General features: G+C 51.9%; 1 protein-coding gene across 5 annotated transcripts in view; it reads left to right on the top strand.

The window, feature by feature from the left end:
• SNX29 (sorting nexin 29) overlaps positions 1-20,331 on the top strand; it is a 550,741-nt gene that overhangs the window by 517,736 nt on the left and 12,674 nt on the right. The window lies entirely within an intron of this gene.

Below are 20,331 nucleotides of genomic sequence, written 5' to 3'. Positions count from 1 at the left end.
CTTATTTTCTTCCTCCTGCTAACTTTGAGTTTAGTTTGCTCTGTTTCCAGTTCCTGAAGTCATAAAATTAGAGTTCTGATTTTACGTCTTTTTAATATAAGCATTTATAGCTATAAATTTCCCCCTTAGCACTGCTTTCACTGCATCCCATAGGTTTTGGTATATTGGGATTTTGTTTTCACTCCTCTTGAATTATTTTCTAATTTCCCTTGTGATTTCTTCTTTGATCCAATTGTTGTTTAAGAGTGTGTTTAATTTCCACAACAATTTGTGAATTTTCCAGTTTTCCTTCTGTTATTGATTTCTAACTTCATCCTCTTGTGGTCGAAGAAGATACTTTGTATGAAATCCATCTTTTAAAAATCTGTTTAGACTTGGTTTGGGGCTTAACATATGGTTTATCCTGGGTAATGTCCCTTGTGGCCTTGAGAAGCATGTGCGTGTGGTGGTTGGGTGAGTGTTCTGTGTGTGTCTGTTATCTCCAGTTGGCTTCTCATATTATGTCTTCTGTTTCCTTACTTATCTTCCCTCTGGTGGTTCTTGTCCACTGTTGGGAGGCGGGGTATTGAAGTCTCCTCCTGTAACTGTAGAGCTGTCTATTTCTCCCTTTGATCCTGTCCATTTTGGCTTCATATTTTTGATGGTCTGTTAGGGGGGAAAATGTTTATAATTTGTTTCCTTTATAATTATTTCTTCTTGCTGTATTGAGCCTTTTGTTAATCTATAATGTCCTTCTCTTTGTAACCTTTGATTTAAAGTCTATTTTGTCAGATATCAGTGTGGCCATATCAAGGGTGCAGGGGTGAAAAGGAGACTTGCAGTCCCCCCGCCTTGAGATTAATTCCTTTATTTAAAGCTACATGTTGAGCCCCCTCTGCCCCTCCCAGGCCCCAGGCACCATGCTGGGCGTAGGGAAGACACAACCAACAGTCTGTGGTCAGGGAGCTTTGGGTCAGCCTGGTGGCTCAGCTGGGGGCCAGGAGGCACAGTCGGTGGCAGGGTCTGTCTGACTTGTGCTTTACACCACTGGGGATGGGTGTTATGAGGGTGGCCCCTTGGCACTGGCACCCTTAGAGGAAGCCATGACCCCCTTACCCAGGGAAGGGTTAAAGGGGTCAGTTACACCTGTAGGTGCCGCACAGGACCCACATGCGGTGCCCTAAGACATGACATGGGAGCCTCGGCTGGTCTGGGGTCAGGGAGGTGTTTGCTGAATGGGGAGGATGACGGGAGTCAGGCAGCCAAAGAGGGCGGAGGGAGAGAGGAGTGAGGAGTGAGGCTGGAGGGTGAGGGCCGTGAGCCAGGGCCGGCAGGTGGAGGAGACGAGGGCAGTGTCCAGGCCAGGGCTTCAGGGCTCACGGTGCGGCCTTTCGATTCCAGCCTGAGACCCAGGGGCAGCCTTTGAAAACCAGCTCCCTCTCCTTCGCTGGGCACGTGGGCGCTCTGGGTGGCTTCCTCATCAGGCCCTGAGCGCCCGCTGTACAGGCTGCCGGGGGCGGGGAGGGACCACCCTCGGCCGAGCCGGTGAGGTCTTGCAGGCACCAGGCCTGGGCTCCTCCCGCTGTGGCCGGCTGCCTCCGCCAGTTTTCCAGATCTGTACTTCACGGCCTTCCAGCCTCAGCGGGACACAGGGCAGCATCAGCGTGCTGCTGAGCGAGGCCGGCGCCCCTCATCACAGGGGCCCTGTGGTCTGGCTCTCGAGATGTCCCCACCCCTCCCCCGCAGGGCTGCCTGGGGGCGGAGGGAGGGGGCGTGACACCTTTAGGTGTGGGAAACCCTTCTGAGAGAAGAAATTCGGGCACACCTCATTTTATTGAGCTTCACAAGTATTGCTTTTTTTTTTTTTTAACCAACTGAAGGTTTGTGGCAATCCTACATCAAGCAAGTCTGTTGGCCCCATTTTCCAACAGCATTTGCTCACTTCACGTCTCTGTCACATTTTGGTAGTTCTCACAATATTTCAAACTTGTTCATGACTATAACTGTTATGGTGATCTGTGATCTTTCATGTTACTGTTGCAAAAAGATTACAGCTCACTGAAGGCTCAGATGATGGTTAGCATTTTTTAGCAATGAAGTATTTTTTAATTAAGGTATGTACATTTTTTAAAGACATAATGCTATTGCACACTTCATAGACTACAGTATAGTGTAAACCTAACTTTTATAAGCACCGGGAAACCAAAAAATTTGTGTGATTTGCTTTACTGCAATATTCACTTTATTGCGGTGGTTTGGACCACTGCACCCACGGTATCTCCAGGGCGTGCCTCTATCAGGAAGGGATGAATCTCGGAGGGGAGCCTGAGCAACCCAGATATCTGGGGGTATTTATTTATTTATTCTTTACTTCGGTGGGGACTGTAGTTTGAATATCTGAATATCAGTAAAATACAACTGGAAAGAGTGGGGCAGTCCTGGGTTCAGGTCCCCAGCCTGTCACTTAGTTACGTGACCTTAGGCAATTTATTCTCTTCTATGCACCTCATATTTCTTCATCCATAAAATGGAGCCTCATAGCATGGCGGTGGGTGCTGATGCAGTGAACATGAAGCATCCAGGCATGTAGCAGGTGCTGTCTGCCATAAAGTATGGATAAAACGTAATTTCCCTTCTCCACCCTTTGTTCAACCCAAGAAGGATGATACGCGTTGAGTATAAACACTAACTTGATCGATCGATAATTAAATGATATAGAACAAAGGGGGAACAACTTTATTTCCTAATACATATAGAACCACTGTGATTAAAGCTGCTGTTTTCACTGGAAAACTAAGAAAACATGATGAGAAAATTACAGAGACATTTGAGCAGCTACCTTCTACACAGGTACATTTATTACAGGAGATTTTAAATATAAACAATTAGGACTGCTTTCAAAATACGTAAAAATAAAGAGATTAAAATTAGTCTAAACACTAAAAGGTACGCTCAGGCTATCTTGGTTCTCCCCAGGATCTGTCAGAGTTCCAGGGAGGAAGAATCACAGCTGCTTCAGCCTCGGCTGGGACAGGAGGGGGACTGAAGTCATGGTGGGATTGGAGCAGGGATGATGCAGAGGAAAATCCCTCAGTCCATCTACCCCACCCAGCAAATATTTATTGTGCACCTACTGCGTGCACCATTTCAGATACTGATAGTTCAACAGTGACTAAAACAAAGTCTGCCCTCATGGACCTTAAATGAACACGTAAACATATGTATGTCAGATGGTAATTACTATGGAGAAGAATAAAACAGGAAAGGGCACCCTGGGGGTGTGTAAGGGAAGAGGCCTGCTGGGGGTGTGTCCCATATGGTTGGAGGAAGGCCACAAGGATAGTTTGACAACGTGGAGACCTGAGGGACTGATTCAGGCGGCAGAAACAGCAAGTGCAAAGGCCCTGAGGCAGAGCCTGTTCAGCCTGCTTGAAAAACAGCAGGGAAGCCAGTATAGCAGGAGCAGAGTGAATGAGGGGGAGAGTGTCAGAGGCGAGGTCAGGGAGGCGATGAGGACAGTCGAGGGAGCACTCTGGCTGCCATCTGGGGTGAAATGGGAGCCATCAGAGGGGATCAGAAGAGAAGCAGGCAGGCCAAGCAGGGGACGATGTGGTCACCGAGGAGAGGAGGTGGTGGCTGGGTCCAGCCGGGAGGGGCCGTGGTGCGAGCAGCAGTTAGCTTCTGGATGTGTCCTGAAAGTAGAGCAGACACGATTTGCCTGTGGGTCAATGTGGGCTTCAGGGAAAGAGAGCAGTCAGGCTGGCCCCAAGGCTGCTGGTGTGAGGACCTGGAAGAAGAGAGTTGCCATTTACAAAGTGGAGATGGCCAAAGGTAGCGGGGGAATCAAGAGGTGGCCTTGGACTTGTTGGGTTTGCCATACTTGTCAGACATCTGGGTGGCGACTGAGTCTAAGAGCCTGGAGTTCAGGATGAAGGGCTGGACTGGGGATGGAATCTTAGGAGTCATCTCACACAGGTGGCACCTAAGGCCACCAGCCTGGGGGAGGTTGCCTAGAGAGGGAGGATGGAGCCCTGCCGGCCCACCTTGTAGAGGTTGGTACCTGAGAGGGACCAGCCGAGAAGATGGAGAAGCCTGGGAGTTCTGAGCGGGATCCGACTGGAGAGCAAAGGAGCATGAGCACAGGCAGGGGGGCAGACACAGCGAGGGCCGGGCTCCTTCCCCCGGGAACACCCTGTGACCTTTGTCCAGGAGGCTGCCATGAGTAGGAAGAGCCGCCTTTGGGAGTCAGGCAGCCCTGAGCCTGAGATGCAGTCGCACGCTTGCCAGCCACTTGGGCGCTGCAGCAGCGACCCTCTCTGGAGCCTCGTCTGTAACAGGACGCTAACGTCCATTTCTAAATTAGTTTCTTGACCCTCTTGGTCCACACCCCAGAGCTGCTGTTCCCCGTTACACCGTTCAGGTGACCAGTCTTTGACCCTCGAGAGTAACCAGCAGCCTCCAGACGCTGCTTGGAGCCTTTGGAGAGAAGCGTGGTGGGATGGACGAGGTTGTTGAGGCCCTCGGCCAAGCCGGGCAGGGCTCTTCCCACAAAGCTGCGAGCATCTTCTCTCTGTCACCTATGTGAGGCGCTTTCTCTGCTTCAGCCTGGGGTCTACCCCATCATCTTTTTTTTTTTAATTGAGGTGTAGTTGATTTACAATGTTGTGTTAATTACTGCTGTACAGCAGTGATTCCGTTGTACATATATATACATTCTTTTTTAAATATTCTTTTCTATTATGGTTTATCATAGGATACGGCATATAGTTCTCTGTGCTATACAGTAGGACCCTGTGGTCTCTCCATCCTTTATATAAAAGCACCTGCTAACCCCGACCTCCCACTCCATCCCTCTCCCACCCCACCCCCACCCTTGGCAACCCTCAGTCTGTTCTGTCTGTGATTCTGTTTCTGTTTCATAGATAGGTTCATTTGTGTCATATTTTAGATTCCACATATAAGTGATATATGGTATTTGTCTTTCTCTTTCTGACTTACTTCACTGTATGACATTCTCTAGGTCCATCCACCTCACTACAAATAACTCAATTTCGTTCCTTTTTATGGCTAATATTCCATTGTATATATGTACACATCTTCTTTATCCATTCATCTGTCGATGGTAGGTTGTTTCCACGTGTTGCCTATTGTGAATAGTGCTGCTGTGAACATAGGGGTGCCAGGTACCTTTTTGAATTAGAGTTTTGTCTAGATATATGCCCTGCTCCATCACCGTCATTCTCTTCCAAACAGTACCCTTGACTTGTGAAAGCAGCAGTGACATCAACAAGAGTATGCTCTCCTGGGGCCACGTTCTACCTCTTCAGCTTCCAAATTAGTAAAGATCCCTTCTGAAGCCAGGAAATGGCCAAGGGCGTCTGATGTCAGGCAAGGAGCCCAGGCAGGGGCAGGAAGAAGGTCCACTGGGCAGAGGAGGTGCTGGACGTGTCCTTAAAGAGCTGGAGGGAACCCTTTGATGCCTCACGTCCCTCCCCTCTCTGAGCCTCAGCTCCTGGCTTCTAAAATGGGTATATTGCACTAAGGGCATTAAGACTCTCCCTCTCCTATGCCCACCTTGAGCAGGTTTTGCAGAGGATGAGAATTAGCAGGGTCTTCCTTGACTCAGAGGAAATACAGCCACGTACAGGCTGATGTATCAGAGCCCAGCAGGCTCCTTGGAGGAGGTGGCTTCAATCCCAAAGCGGCTTTACCTCGGCCGTGTTGAGTCGGCACCCAGGATGCTCGTCCATTTGGGTCCAGCTGTGGACCACTGTCCCAAGCACGCTGGTATGCGCCATCCCAGGCTGACGCCGCTGGCGACGCACAGCCTCTCTCTGGCTGAGCCCAGGTGGCATCAGCATGCTTGTCAAGACCGTACTCAGGGCAGCTGGTACTAGTGGAGCAGGGCTGGGGCCAGAGATGAAACTGATTCGTGGTTTTTATAAAACGATAGCAGTAGTAATAATAGTAACGGTAGCTGTCATTCACGGCGAGCCCCTTGTCTCTGAGACTGTGAGAGACACTCGATAGGCCTTTTCTGTTCTCATCCTCAACCCTGTGACGTAGCTACCATTGTTGCCATTTTACAGGTGAGCAAGCTGAGTGACTTGCCTGAGACTCCAAAGCAGACCCTGCTGACTCCAGAGTCCAGGCCTTCCCATTCCCTGCCGCAGCCCCTCTTCAGAGGGTCACCCCCAAAAGTACACGAGGGCTGTGTGTTGCATCGCAGCTAAAAGCAGCATCGGGGCTGTTATGCCTGCTGTGTATATAGGAAGAGGGTGGCAGAGAAATCCTAACAGAGAGAAGTCGCTCCTTGCATGCCTGACCTAGAAAGTTCACTGCTATTAGGGCTCCAGTGCAGAAAGCGTGGGAGCTGCACCTTGGTTTGCCTTTTTCCAGCTGCGAGCGGCCGTCAGCTGCTGCTGTGCCCTTACTGTGGGCTGGTCACGGGCCAGTTGCTCTAATTACTTTCTCAGTTCTGCTTCACGAGACGCTCGCTACTTCTCGCCGTGGGTCTTCTCTGACACTGAGTGTCCTCGTCTATGAGATGGGCTTCTTATTACCCTCCCTCAAAGGGAGGTAACAACTCACCTGAGCGTCCCTGCACCAGAGCCTGCGCTGAGCACCTTACGTGTACTCACTCATTTGACCCTTTCGACTTCAGGGCCATCGTGGTCCCAGCCTCACCTCACAGAGGACAGCACAGCAGCGAGGCGAGGAGCCCACCCCAGGCCCTCAGCCTCTCTGTGAGAGCAGGGATGTGAAGCCAGGCCATTTGCTTCAGATCCTCTCACTCAGTTAGACATGATGCTCCAGGAGCCTGGCATGTTACTAGGCAAACAGCAGGTGCTCAATGTACGTTAGTTTTCTTCTCTTCAGTGAGCGCTCTAAAGAAATTCCTAAAGGCTACCACGGGAGGGCTGGGCAGCCTGTCCACTGCCCAGGTTGATCTTGAGGAGAGTCTGTTCCCCTGGCACTGCTGTCCCTCTGAGTCTGTCCAGAGCTTCTCCATGGCCTTGGGCTGGACCAGCCAGGCTGAAAGCCGCTTGAGTGGCACAGTGAGTGGGGGCCAGGCCGCGGGCAGCCACCCAGCTAACGCATCAGGCCTGCATTCTCCACAGAACCTTATTTTCCTGGCTTCCTCCCCACAACCACGGCCTCAGCCCAGCATCCTGCACCCCGTGGGGCTCAGCGGGCAGCCTCCCCAGGCCAGGCGGGTCAGAGCACTGACGGGCTCCCCACAGGCAGGGCCTGCAGCCATGAGGTATGGGGTCTCTCCTGCAGCTCCCATCTTCTGGTCAAGGGGACTGACATGCCGCCCCGTTAGTGGAGGCCTCCCTTACACCGTGCTGGGCTCACCCCTGCAGGTGTCTGAGAAGTGGGTACATTGGTTTCCCAGAGGGCTGAGCTCTTACTCCCTGCAGAGGAGCCAGACCGAGTCGGGCTGGATCCCAGGCGGGATGTCATCAGCCTGAAGCAAGTCCCTGAGCTGGACGCTCTCAGCCGCTGCTCGCTGAGGCCCCTTCTCCCTCAGAGGAGAAGGTTCTCGCTTTTGTTTTTCCTACTCCTAGCACCTCTGGGAGGCCGGGCTCCCCCTGAAGGAGGAGAGAGGGTGGGGAAGGGGTGTGCAGAGTGCCCCTATTTGACACAGGCTGGGTTTAGGGGAACATGAAATCAAGGACCCACCTGGGAACTGGGGCACCCGTGTCCTAACCTTGACTCTGCACGCTTCACTTTCCTCGTGCACAAGGCCAAAGGCTGGACTTACAGCCGGGCTGTCCTGACAAGGAGCTTCCTCGTGCAGCGGCCAGTGAGCCCCTTCCTTGTGCCAGAAACGGAGCAATAATCCAGGCACCCTTGGTCCCCGCTCTCCCAGAACTCAGGATAAGTGCAGTGAAAGGGTGGGGTGTCCGGAGTCCAGAGACCACCCCCAGGTCCAGTGATTCACTAGGAGAACTCAAAGACCCAGCATAGACTTGCACTCATGGCTCTGATTTATTCTGCTGAACGGAAGGTGAGCAAACAGGAAAGGCGCAGGGGCTGGAGTCCAAGGAGGGCCAGGTGCAAGCTTGCAAGGTCCTCACCCGGGGGCTCACACTGGATGCACCTAATTCCCCCAGCATCAGATTGTGACAACACACATGAACTCTAGCCAACGAGGAAAGCTCTTCAGAGACTCTGCAGCCAGGGCGTTTACTGGGGGCTGGTCATTCACATGCTGGGCAGACCCAGAGATGGCTTAGGCCAGAGGTGGAGGGTGCAGAGTCAGTGGTCAAACTGCCTTTAGTCCACTGACAGCATCACCGGCTACTAACTCTGGGACCAGAACAAGGTCTCCCCCCAAGCCTTCACTGACTCATCTATAAAATGGAGATAATGTTATCAGCCTCATGGTACTGTTGTGGGGGTTAAATATGGGACTGTGGGTAAAGTGTCGAGAACATAGTAGGTGGTGAATGAATGGTGGTTGCTGTTAAACTGAATTACCCACCTGTGGTGAGTGGAAGAGTATCCCTCTACAGATGTCCCTGTCTTAATCCCCAGAACCTGTGAATATGTTATGCGGTAAAGGACAATCGAGGTTGCTAGTCAGCTGACCTTAACATGAAGAGATGATCCTGAGGTTCCTGGGTGGGCCCAGCGTAATCACAAAGGTCCTGGAAAGTGGAAGAGAGAGGCAGAAGCGCAGCCAGTGTCAGAGTGATGCGATGTGGCAGGGACCTGTCCTGCCCTTTCTGGCTTTGGAGATGGAAGCGGCCCCTAGAAGCTGGAAAAGGCAAGATAACAGATTCTCCCCCAGAAGTTCCAGGAGGAACACAGCCCTGCCAACACTATTACAGAACCTGGGGTCCATACACCTGCATGCAATAAAGCCAGTCTACTGGCTTTATGGATTGTGGTGAAGGAGAAAGTGATGTGGTGAGGGAAAGCACAGCGTTTATTGCAGGGCACCAAGCAAGGAGAATGGGCAGCTCGTGCTCAAAAGACCCAAACTCCCCAGTGGCTTTCCAGGAAGGGGTTTTAACGGCAGTGTGAGGGAGGGAGCTGCAGTTGCATAATCAGCTCATGCACAACTCTCTGACCGGTTGGCATCAAGGTGAAGTTTCGAGCATCATCAATCTTCTGGCTTCAACCGGCCTGGGATCTACCTGCTTGCAGTCAGCATTTTACATCTGGTGACGGTCTGCTTCTTGGAAAAACAACTGAGGACTGTGTGTCAGGCCTTTATATCCTTCAGGGAACTGGGACTTCAGTGATTCTATACAGATAGTTTACAGTCTAAATTGCTACCAGTTTCCTGGCCCTACAGCTATTCTTTGTTTCTGCACCTTCACATTCCTTAATCATTACCTCTTGAGCCAGCAGCCCTTTGAGACGCAGGGGAGGTCCAGGAGACTAAAGCAAAAGCCTTTTACTTCAAAGGACAGGGACACTGGGGTTTATATATGGTTTTAATCCCCCCTTTTCTTTGATACTCCTCAACCTTCACAGGAATAGGTTTGGGTCAAGAAAGGGAATAAAATTTTGGATAGAGAAGTTAATCATAAACTCAGCAGAGGAACTCAGTATCACCACCTGGGTTTTAGCCCAGTGAGACCCATCTGGAACTTTGGATCCCCAGAATTCTAAGAGAATAAATACATCTGTGTTGTTGGAAGGGAGTGTGTGTTAGGGTCGTACGGCTGCTGTAACGAGCTACCTAATACACCACTGTTTCCCCTGTGTCCTAGATCCTGCTGTCTCCCCTGCCTGATCCCCTTTTGCAATCCCCTACCTTCCGAGGCCCAGTTCAGATGTCACCTTCTATGTGACCGGCCCCACCTGCCCTTCCTGCTGAATTTCTGTGGCAGGTGAGGCACTTTTCTCCAACAGCACTGTCATCGTCTGGCTCATACTGGAATGTAGGGACAGTTGGTGACAGTTTGTGTCTCCTCTGACCCGTGTGCCTTGAGGGTGAGGCCCTCTGGGAATTACCTCTGTCTGGTGCCTTCTGTCGGCTCTCGATAAAGTTGGCCTGAATCAGTCTCTTCCCTTTAAGCCCCATGAACTCGCCAGGCCAGTGTGCTCTGCCCGGGCCCCCATCTGGTCCCGGCACAGCAGGGTGTCAGTGTGAGTCCTGCTCTCCAGCCAGACCTTTGGGAGCTCGGAGTCAGAGGATGGCCCTGGCCAGCTCTCAGTTCCTTGAGTCTCCAGCCGGGGTCCTGGGTGTGTGTCCCGCAGATACCTGCATTCATTCTAGCAGCTGATGTCTTCCAGGGACCTGCGATGGGCCAGGTGACCGGGAAACCACAGAAAATATGATAGCTGAGTGCCCGCTCTCCTGGTGTTTTTGGTCTGCTGAGGGCAGCAAAAAAAAAATTGAACAGGTGATTGTAACTACAGGCCAAGGGGTCAGAGCAGAGATGTCCAAAGAAGGGACAGCTGGTCACATCAGGACATCTGGGCAGGCATTCCAACATGAAGCAAAGAGTGGGGGGCAAAAGTGAACAGGTCCTGGAATGTCCTGAAACTTAATGGCCACACTTGTAGCTGGCTGTTCATTGTAGCATCTGGGTTTGTGTTAAATGATGTCGTTTCTTGGGGAAATGGTAGATGGAAAATCCTGGGGTCGAATTTCGGCCTTTTTTTTTTGACCTTTGATTCAACAACTTTCTTCCTCATCCTCATATTGCTGTCTATTGAGCATCTACAGGCCAGGGCCCCTCCAGATGCTTTGCATTAGTCTCATTTTTGATTCTCCCACACGGCTGGGAAGGGTTGGAATGGGGCTCAGACCTTGCCCCAGGACCCAGTCCTGAAGCCCAGGCCTCTCCTACCCCAGGCCTTCCGCAGTCTCAGTGCTTTCGACTCTGCACGCTTCTCTGAAAAGAAAACAGAGCTGCTTAAACCAACTCGAGACAGTCCCTGTGCCTGGCATTTTGGCGTCCTGGATACTGTTCAGGGGGCCAGTGGAGTCGCCAAGCAAAATCTTTTCCACATTTAGCTTGAAGCGTGTTGGGTGATAAACAGATGGCCGATTTCTGTTTGCAGTCAAGTGCTCGTAGAACAGAGAAAGACCCATTCCTGGTCCTGCCCCCTCGGTGCTGTGCAGCCGTTGATGGATGGGTCCAGCTGTGCTCAGACAGCCACAGAGAGTTTAGAACAGGGGTCAGTAAACTGTGGCCCATGAGCCGACTCCCACCCACTGCCTGTTTTTGCAAATAGAGATTTGGAACACATTCCCTCCCATTTATTCAGACTGTCTGTGGTGCTTTTGTGCTACAAGGGCAGAGCTGGGTAGGTACAACAGAGACCAGAGGGCCCGCGAAGCCTGAGATGTTTACTCTCAGACCCTTTAGAGGAGAAGTTGGCCCACCCCTGAGCTAGAACGTTGGGGCTGATGTATAGGTAGTGATATGGAAGATCTCCAGGATACATCTTTAAGAGGAAACAGCAAGATGGAGCACAGTGCACGCATTTCCATTGTTAGAAATAGCAAACAAGAAATGTATGTATGCATAGTGTGTGTGTGTGTGTGTGTGTGTGTGTGTGTGTGTGTGTGTGTACACATGCACACCTGTGTACATGCTCTGTATGTGATGGGTAGCTCTAGAAAGATGCATTAAAAAGTCACCATGGGGCTTCCCTGGTGGCGCAGTGGTTGGGAGTCCGCCTGCTGATGCAGGGGACACAGGTTCGTGCCCCAGTCCGGGAAGATCCCACATGCCGTGGAGCGGCTGGGCCTGTGGGCCATGGCTGCTGAGCCCGCGCGTCTGGAGCCTGTGCCCCGCAACGGGAGAGGCCACAACAGTGAGAGGCCCGCATACCGCAAAAAAAAAAAAAAAAAAAAAAAAAATCACCATGGTTGCCTGGAGGATGGGGGTGGGGAGACTCAGTTTTTATACATTTCCTCTGCATGCCTTTTCATTTTACACCGCTTTATATGTTCCTTATTCAAAACAAAAGAAATAATTTTGTTCCAAGGTACATTGAGGCCAAAGAGTTGAGATAAGGAAGGTGCAGGAAGGAATATCTCTTGCCTTATTTTCTTTAACTTTTTTGGGAAGATGGAGCTACTACGCTTTTTGGTTTTTTGGGTTTTTTTAACGGGACTTTTTTTTATTTGAATGGTATTTTCATAACAGACTCCTTTTGGGAAGAAGCCGGCAAGAGAAACTCAGAATTGTCAGTTATATTGAAATAGAAATAAATCTCCAGTTGACCCACAGAAGTAGAAGGTGTTTCTCCATCTCATGCAAACTGATCTGTGCTCCTCAGCGGGTGCGTCCTGGTACAAGGAGCAGAGCATCTTCATCTTCTAGTGACGAGGCCTGAATTGGTGTGGAGTGATGAAACCAGGGCCCACAGCTGCTGGGAAAATATTGGAAAGCCCTCGGTACTGTCCATGAGCCGCTCCCACCGGCAAAGGTCCATGCACCGTGCTCAGACCTGCCCTCTTCCAAGGATGGTTCAAATTGTTTCTCCAGAGAGTTCTGACACTATCAAATGTTCTACCAGTTTGCCAACCCACCAGAAACCCACCTTTGACTTCAGAGATAAAGGGGATCATTCTCTTTTTAGCTGGTCTTTCCATTTGCGGCTCTCAGCCCTGGCCTGCACAGCGGATGGCCTGGCGCACTTCCGGATGATACAGAGGCCCTGTCCGGTGCTGTGCAGCCCTGGTGGGGGGAGTGTGGCCTTGGCAGCAGGCTGTAAGGAGTGTGGGGTTTATTCAGAGCGCAGCAGGCAGCTTCGGAAGGGCTATCGTCAGGGGAGTGTGCTGTGATCAGCCTTCTGTCTTAAGTTATCTAAGGGACTTCCCTGGTGGCGCAGTGGTAAAGAATCCATCTGCCAACGCAGAGGACACGGGTTCGAGCCCTGGTCCGGGAAGATCCTGCATGCCGAGGGGCAACTAAGCCCATACGCCTAGAGCCTGTGCTCCACAGCAAGAGAAGCCACCGCAATGAGAAGCCCGTGCACCACAATGAAGAGTAGCCCCCGCTCGCCGCAGCTAGAGAAAGCCCGCGCGCAGCAACGAAGACCCAGCGCAGCCAAAAAAAAAGCCTAGTTAGAGGTGATCATTCTGATGCCATTAGCCGACTCTTATCAGAACTGCCCCATTGTGTGGGTTGTGCCTTGGGGTGCAAGCTGGGGCAGTCGCGGGCATCTGGCTCTGGGGTTCTTTGAATCCTTAGTCAGTGCCCAGCTGCACTTCTTTCTAGGGGCAATGCTAGAGGATGGGGACTCAGGAAAATGGAGGGAGACTCTTCAAGATCACCGTTGCCTGGAGGTACCCAGGCTGTGCAGAAAGGCAAAATCGAGAGAGTGGGGCAAACACGGATGGAAACACAACACGGCTGGAAACTCAGCAACAAAGGAAGCAGAGAAGACGCAGTCTTCCCAGAGCTTGCTGGGGACGGTGGTATATTGAACTGAAAAACAGCTTAGGCACAGAGACACTCCTGCTGGTTGAGGCCACCCCAGGCCCACTCAGGCTCTGAATGGCTTCAGCCTGGCGCAACTGCCCATGCTCGCCATCCCCGTACAGAAAAATGGAACCCAGTGAAGCTGGGGATCTCCAGGCAGCAGCTCAGATGCTCTTCCATGCAATGTTTTGGGTTTTATTGTGTTATTTATTTACTAACTTATTATTTTTTTGTTTTTTGTTTTTATTTCGCTACGTGGGCCTCTCACTGTTGTGGCCTCTCCTGTTGCGGAGCACAGGCTCCAGACGTGCAGGCTCAGCGGCCATGGCTCACGGGCCCAGCCGCTGTGCAGCATGTGGGATCTTCCCAGACCGGGGCACGAACCTGTGTCCCCTGCATCGGCAGGCGGACTCTCAATCACTGCACCACCAGGGAAGCCCCTAACTTATTGGGTTTTTTTGGCCACGTTGGGTCTTCATTGCTGCGTGCAGGCTTTCTCTAGCTGCTGCGAGCAGGGGCTATTCTTTGTTGCGGCGTGCAGGCTTCAGTAGTTGTGGCTCGCGGGCTCCAGAGCGCAGGCTCACTAGTCGTGGCACACAGGCTTAGGTGCTTCATGGCATGTGGGATCTTCCCAGATCAGGGTTTGAACCCGTGCCCCCTCATTGGCAGGAGGATTCTTAACCCCTGCACCACCAGGGAAGTCCCCTATTATGTTTTTATTAAATGAGTAATGTATTCTAGTTGAAAAAGTTTAAACAAAGTGAATATACAGGAAAAACACAAGTATGGCCTTTCACCCCCATCCTTCTGGTCTCTGCATTTAGACGCATGTTTATGTGCACATGCATTTTGAGGTTTTTTAAAAATAAAAATAGGATCCTATCCTACACTGTCTTGTTCTGAAACCTGTTTTCACGTAATTGTACCTTGAAGATGTTTTCTTGTCCGGGCGCGTTGGTGTGTTGCGTCCTCTGTGATGGCAGCGTTGCTATTTACCCATGTGCCGTCGTGCATTTACTGCGTCTCCTGCCTCCGGGCAGGCAGGTTATTTCCACGCTTCCTCGTTAGAAACCACGCTGTCTTGAACACCCTTGCACACACAAGTGTGTCCGTAGGAGACGCCTAGAAGTAGTGTTCCTTAGAGGGTTTGCACGTGTATATTTGTGTGTGTAAACACGTACACGCATGCACACACAGCTCCCTCAGCTTTCCTAAAAGCTTTCACCTGTTTGTACGTTTGCAACTGCATGACCACCCGCTTCCCAGCGTCCCCAGCAAGGCTTGGTCATGGCTCTCTCCCCTTTGGCCGGTTCGCATTCTCCTGATGACTAATGAGCGGGACTCTCTCTGGGTGTGTTGGGTCCTTCTCTAGGACTCGTTCATTCCACAAATCATCCTTGAGCACTACTGTGTCATTGTCTCTACATGCTGGGTTACAGCCACGAACCAGACCCACATCAACATAACACGCCAAGTGACAGTGCAGAGTAGCGGGGGAGAGGTGGGAGGTGGGCGGTGGCAAGGAAGGCAGCACCGAGCGCGTCCCAGAAGAGGGAAGACCTGGAGGAGGAGGGCGAGAACCCGGCAGGAGATCCCTGCCGGCTTTGGGGTGAAGAGACAGTAACTGCAAAGGCCCCGGGACAGGCGTTCGCCCAGCCCCCGCTGCGGAGCCCAAGGCAGGGAATGGAGTGAGGAAGGGGACGCCCAGTCGGGCATGGCCCGGGACAGCACTGTAACCATTTTACTCGGCGGTAGGTGAAAGCCTGGAGATTTTGGAGCGAAAGAGTGCCACAGTCGGGCTTGTTTTGTTAGCTGGGTTGCTCAGCGCTTGAGGACGGTAGCAGCAGGCTGGACACGGGAGGGCAGGTAGGGGGATTCAGGCGAGAGAAGACGGCGCCTGGGGTCACGAGGCCACCTCCCCAAGAGCAGGGGCTCTGTCTGCTACGTGGCACACAGTGTGGCTTGCACAAATAGCAGAATTACTGAGAAACCTAAAACCTGTTTCTGTTTCTTCTGTCACGTGCTCACTGTATCCCTTCCCTGTGTGCTGTTGGGCCGTAGCCGCTTTCTCGTGCGTTTGTAGGAGCCCTGCACACACGCTGGACATTTCATTCCCCGCCCCTCCCAGTCTGTCTGTCATGTAAGGGAGTCACATTTCGCAGTCTTTTCCTTAACGTATTTCTGCAGATGGTATTAGGATGGAATCACTTTAATGTTCTCTTTGCACCCCTACTGTCATAACCACTGTAGCTTTTGCCTGATGGGACGAGCCTGGGTGATGCTTTGGACGCAGTTATTTTTCTTATTGCCAATGTCATAAAAGTAATATTACCTCCACTTTCTATGAGAGAAGTGAATATGGACTATTACTCCTGTTTTTTCGAATTGAATCACAGAGGCATTCAACGGCTTTCTCACAGTCACATGCTGGTACTTTATAGAGTCAGGTATCAACCTGGGGCTTCCTGATTCTGAGGCCTCCTCCTCGGAGTTGGGTGAGGACAAGGTCTGGTGGGGATGAGCTTGGCGTTGGCAGGCCACTTTGACCTCACCCAAAAGGTTAAGTGGACCAGGCCCAATTCTAGGCACTGGGGTTAGGTTGGTAAAGATGACACTTCAGAGAGTGACAGGTACTGTAAAGAAACTAAAACAGTGACGCATGACTGGTGGTGACTTGAGTGAGACTTGAAGGAGGACTTGCGAGCAATCCAGGCGGTCTCAGTACAGCTGGAGGAGGTGAGGGTGAGGTGTAGCCCTGGTAAGGATTTGACTGAATGCAGAGGGAAGCCATGGAGGTGGGGAAATAATGGGATAACTTTGACGAGTTGCAGAGGAATCAAGTGGAAGCAGGGAGAACACATGGGAATGTGTCACGAGAGTCCAGGCAAGAGGTGATGGTGGCCAGACCTAGGACGGTCACAGTGGAGTGGAGAGAAGTGGAGTATCGAGCACATGTCTACAGGTAGAACCCAAAGGGTACATGGATGGATTAGGTGTGGAATGTAAGGGAAAGGGAGAAACCAGGGTGATGTGTTCGGTCCTGGTTTGAGCAGTGGGGTAGGGAATTGCACCATTTACAAAAGTGAAGACCAGAGAAGGAACAGAAGTTGGACAGGGAAATCAGAATTCCCATTTTGGCCACATTCAAGGTAGGAATGCCTGTCAAACATCCAAGTGGAAATGCCAGAAAGTCCAAGGGGTCCATTGACTCTGGAGCTTGCGGGCAGTCGGGGCTGAAGCGTAAATATGGGAATCCTTGGCATTCAGACGTATGTGATGCCGTGGGTCTGGACGAGATCCCACCTAGGCACTGTAGACAGAGACGAGGAGAGAAGCGAGGCCTTGGGACCCTCCACAGTTTAGTGGCCAAGCAGCAGAGTCCGGAGGAGCATCAGAAGAGGATGGAGATGCTGCTGGGGGGTCAGGGTGACCGCTGGCTTTGACAATGTGGAGGTAGCCAGAGGGGCTCGAGGCCAAGGAGGGCTTTAAGCTGAGAGATACCAGGACATGGTGACATTTGAAGGGACGGTGCAGGAGGGGGCAGGACAGGGCAGGGCCAAGTCCTTGAGAAAGTCCTGAGGGAACTGCCCCTGGGCCCCATGGAGGGCTTGGCCTTAAGTAGGAGCAGGGATAGGTGATCCTGTGTCACAGGGAGGAGAGGAGCCCCCCGGCTGCTTTCTGGGTGCCCTGCCAGGCAGAGCGTCCAGGATGGAGATGGTCTGAGAAGAGGGAAGGAATAAAATAGTCACTTCAGCGAGAGAGGGAGGGGCCAGGTGGGGAACTGGGGCAGGATGGTTGGGGCCTGCAGGGTTAGCCGTGAACCAAATATGCAGCCGGCCAGCCAGCCCCGTCGTGGGCTTTTCCTCTCTGGTCTGCTGCTCGTCTTAACCAGGGCAGGGCTTGGCCAGGCTTTGTGACCGGGGAGAGCAACGCGAGGGGGCGGGCAGTGATTAGCATGGAGATGTGATGAGGGCTGACCTGTGCGAAGGGGACTGAGAAGGGGTCAGCGGCAGGATTCAGAGAGGGGGTGTTGAGGAGGGCCTGGCAGAGGAGGTACTAGGGGGAGTGAGCAGGAGAACGATCCAGCCCCTTTGCAGAAGAGCCTTTCAGGTGCTGGTCCCCAACCTAGGACATGATGTACAGACCTCCTGAAATGTCAGCCGAGTCAGCTCAGGAGCCCCGGAAGCCCCACTCCGGGGAACAAGGAGCTGTAACTGAAGAGGCTCCCGGCCAGGCACCCGGTGCAGCCCCGTTAGCATCACGGCCATCTGTAACGATCAGAATCTCATCTTTCATGGTTTGTAGCCATGAAGTAATGAAAGCTGATGTGTCTGGGCTCACAGGCAGGCAGTGCAGTGTTTGTATGGACTTGTGCGATCTTCCTGGCAAAAAGGTAAAACGTATCTTTACTTTTTTAAATAGCATAATTTATCCCAGAGATACACATGCCCCCATCCACCTGTCACTTTCTGTACCTTCCCCCACAAGCTCGGCCACTCCCTGTAATCCAGGTTCCAAACACAAATGAAACCTGCTCTCGCTTCCCCCCTCTGATCGGTCATGGAGCCCTCGGCATGCTCTCTCTGCAACACCTTTGGATCATCATCCCACCCCTGCTGCGCTGCCCCTGCCCCGTCTCGGGTCTGTCCTCAGGCTCCTTCTCCCAGAGGGGCTACACCAGCCCACAAGGCTCCCTGTCTCTGGGGCTCATCTCTGTCCTATGGCTCCCGGCCCCGTCAGGAGATCTTTAGAAGCGGTACCTTCAGATGCAGCCCGCAGTGAACGGACCTGTTATAATTACACATCGTCACTGTCACCACTGTTTTCCAGGCCACATCACCAACATCTGTGGCATTCCATGAACAGAATGCCTTGATTTAAAAGAACATCAGATTTCAAAGCAGGTTTATTTAGGAAGTAACCATTTTCATATTGAAAGATCCACTGTAAGAAATGCACATAGAAAATGACCTGAAAAATCTACACTCCTGCACTAACAGCGGTCGTCCGCGGAGGGCAGGATTACAGGCTAGTTCTGTTCCCTTCTTCACACCTGCGTGTATTGGTTCCATTTCCTCACCTACCATGAGCCTGTGTCACTACTCTTTAACGTCTGTTAATGATGAGAGGGTTCTCTACATCCTCTGCTTCCCTGTTTACCATCATTTAACTTGTGCGTATTCAACTACCAGGCCAGAGCTTGGAGTAGAAAAATTTAAAGCTAAAATATTAAAAATCCGTCAGCAGAGAGCAGCAGTTACATCAGAGCACTATTGAAAGCACGTGCGAAGGATCTTGAGCATATAAAACGGGATTTACTGAAATGGGGTTTGTGGTCACCTGGGGACAGATGCGCCCTCCGTAGTTCCAATTGTTTCCAAAGGTCAGACGGTCTGTGCTGAAGGCACAGCCTCTCAGATGAGTACCAGCGGCCCCAGCCTGACTGCGTGGTCTCTTGTGTCATCTAGTTGTGGACTCTGGGGACAGACTGCATGTTCAAGACCAGCTTCTGCTCCTCACTTGCTCAGGGGACCCTGGACAAGTGGCTTCTGCGCTTTGATGTCCCCAGCTGTGAAACCAGACTGGCGTGCACATTACATGAGAATTGGTGTAATTTTTAGCCCAGGACCTGACAAGCAGTGGTCCCCTTTAATCTATCCAAAAGGGTTAAATCACCAAGTGCTTTATTGGGGTCAGGAACTGTGAGGACCCAAAGAAGAACCAGACCAAGTCCTGCCTTCAGGGAACCCTTGGTACTGCCACGGCCATTTCTGGGTCACATCCAGATGGTGACACTCTTTAGACCCAGGTCAAACTGAGGGACAGGAAACAGGAAATGCCACAGAGGCCTCCTTCCTCAAATCCACAGGGTACAGCTCACAGAGAGAAATCTTCGTGGATGTTAGCAGAGTGACGGAGTGCGTGGGTAGAGGTGGGTCCCCATCGTGTGGTCCTGAGCCTGAAGATGTGCCTACGAGCCAAGTCAAAGGCTGACTAGCCTGGCGCACCTTGACTGATGGGGGGGGAAGGGCAAGGCCTCCCCTCCCATCCCACAGACCGGAGGGCACGAGATGCAGGGTGTGCACATCCCGGAGGCAGTTCTCCCAACTCCTGCAAACACAGGCTTTGTCAGGGAGCCGGGTACAGGAGGATGGCAGCCACATCTTCTATAGAAGGCCGCTCAGTCCCAGCTGTGTTCCAGGGTCCAGCCCAGCAGCAGGCGTGGCCCCTGCAAAGCCACCCTCCCAGCTGCAGAAGGCAGCTCCCAGCAAATGGAATATTGACCGGCCCTTGAAAGCCACTTTACAAGTGAAATGAACAGCACATCTCTCCTCATGGTCATTTTCACTGAGGAGTGGTTGAGACCCGCGGATCAATTTCACTGGTGTGCTGGGGACGGAGACGCCATGGCAGCGTGCCCCAGAGGCTTATTAATAAAGGAACTGTCCCCCCGAGGCTCCTGGCAGGGGCCACCTCCACAGACACGGACTCCCCTGGCACCTTGATGGTAGCCAGCAGTGGGGAGAGAGTGTTTCTGAATGTGTCTGAGGAACGGAAGACCTGACAGGAGGAGGGGCTCCAAACATCCCTGCCAAATACCCGTCTCTCTTCCATCTCTATAGACTTTTAGGGCACCTGTTCCAGAAAGCCTAGTATGGTCTCTTCAGAGAAGGTTCCTTCCTCTGCCTTCCAGCCTCCTGCCCCCAGGTCAGACAGATGGAAGACTTGAGTTATGCTGCGGAAAGGAACGGGAGGTCTTGAGGTATATTTCTGTAGTTTTTAAAATCTTTGTAAAAGCCTCTATCCACTTCCCTTGATATATTGATGCCTCGGCCATCAAAGTTCTTAAGATTTTGGTGGCCAGACTCTGCCTGTGCCTCTGTTATTTCCGTGATCTAGGGGCCTTGAAAGAGCCAACTCTATTCCTATTTGTAACAGACTCAAT

This window comes from Tursiops truncatus, chromosome 15 (genome assembly GCF_011762595.2).
Source record: "Tursiops truncatus isolate mTurTru1 chromosome 15, mTurTru1.mat.Y, whole genome shotgun sequence".
NCBI classification, from domain to species: Eukaryota; Metazoa; Chordata; class Mammalia; order Artiodactyla; family Delphinidae; genus Tursiops; species Tursiops truncatus.
The sequence above is the reverse complement of the archived record's forward strand: the minus strand, read 5'-3'. Positions and strand labels throughout refer to the sequence as shown.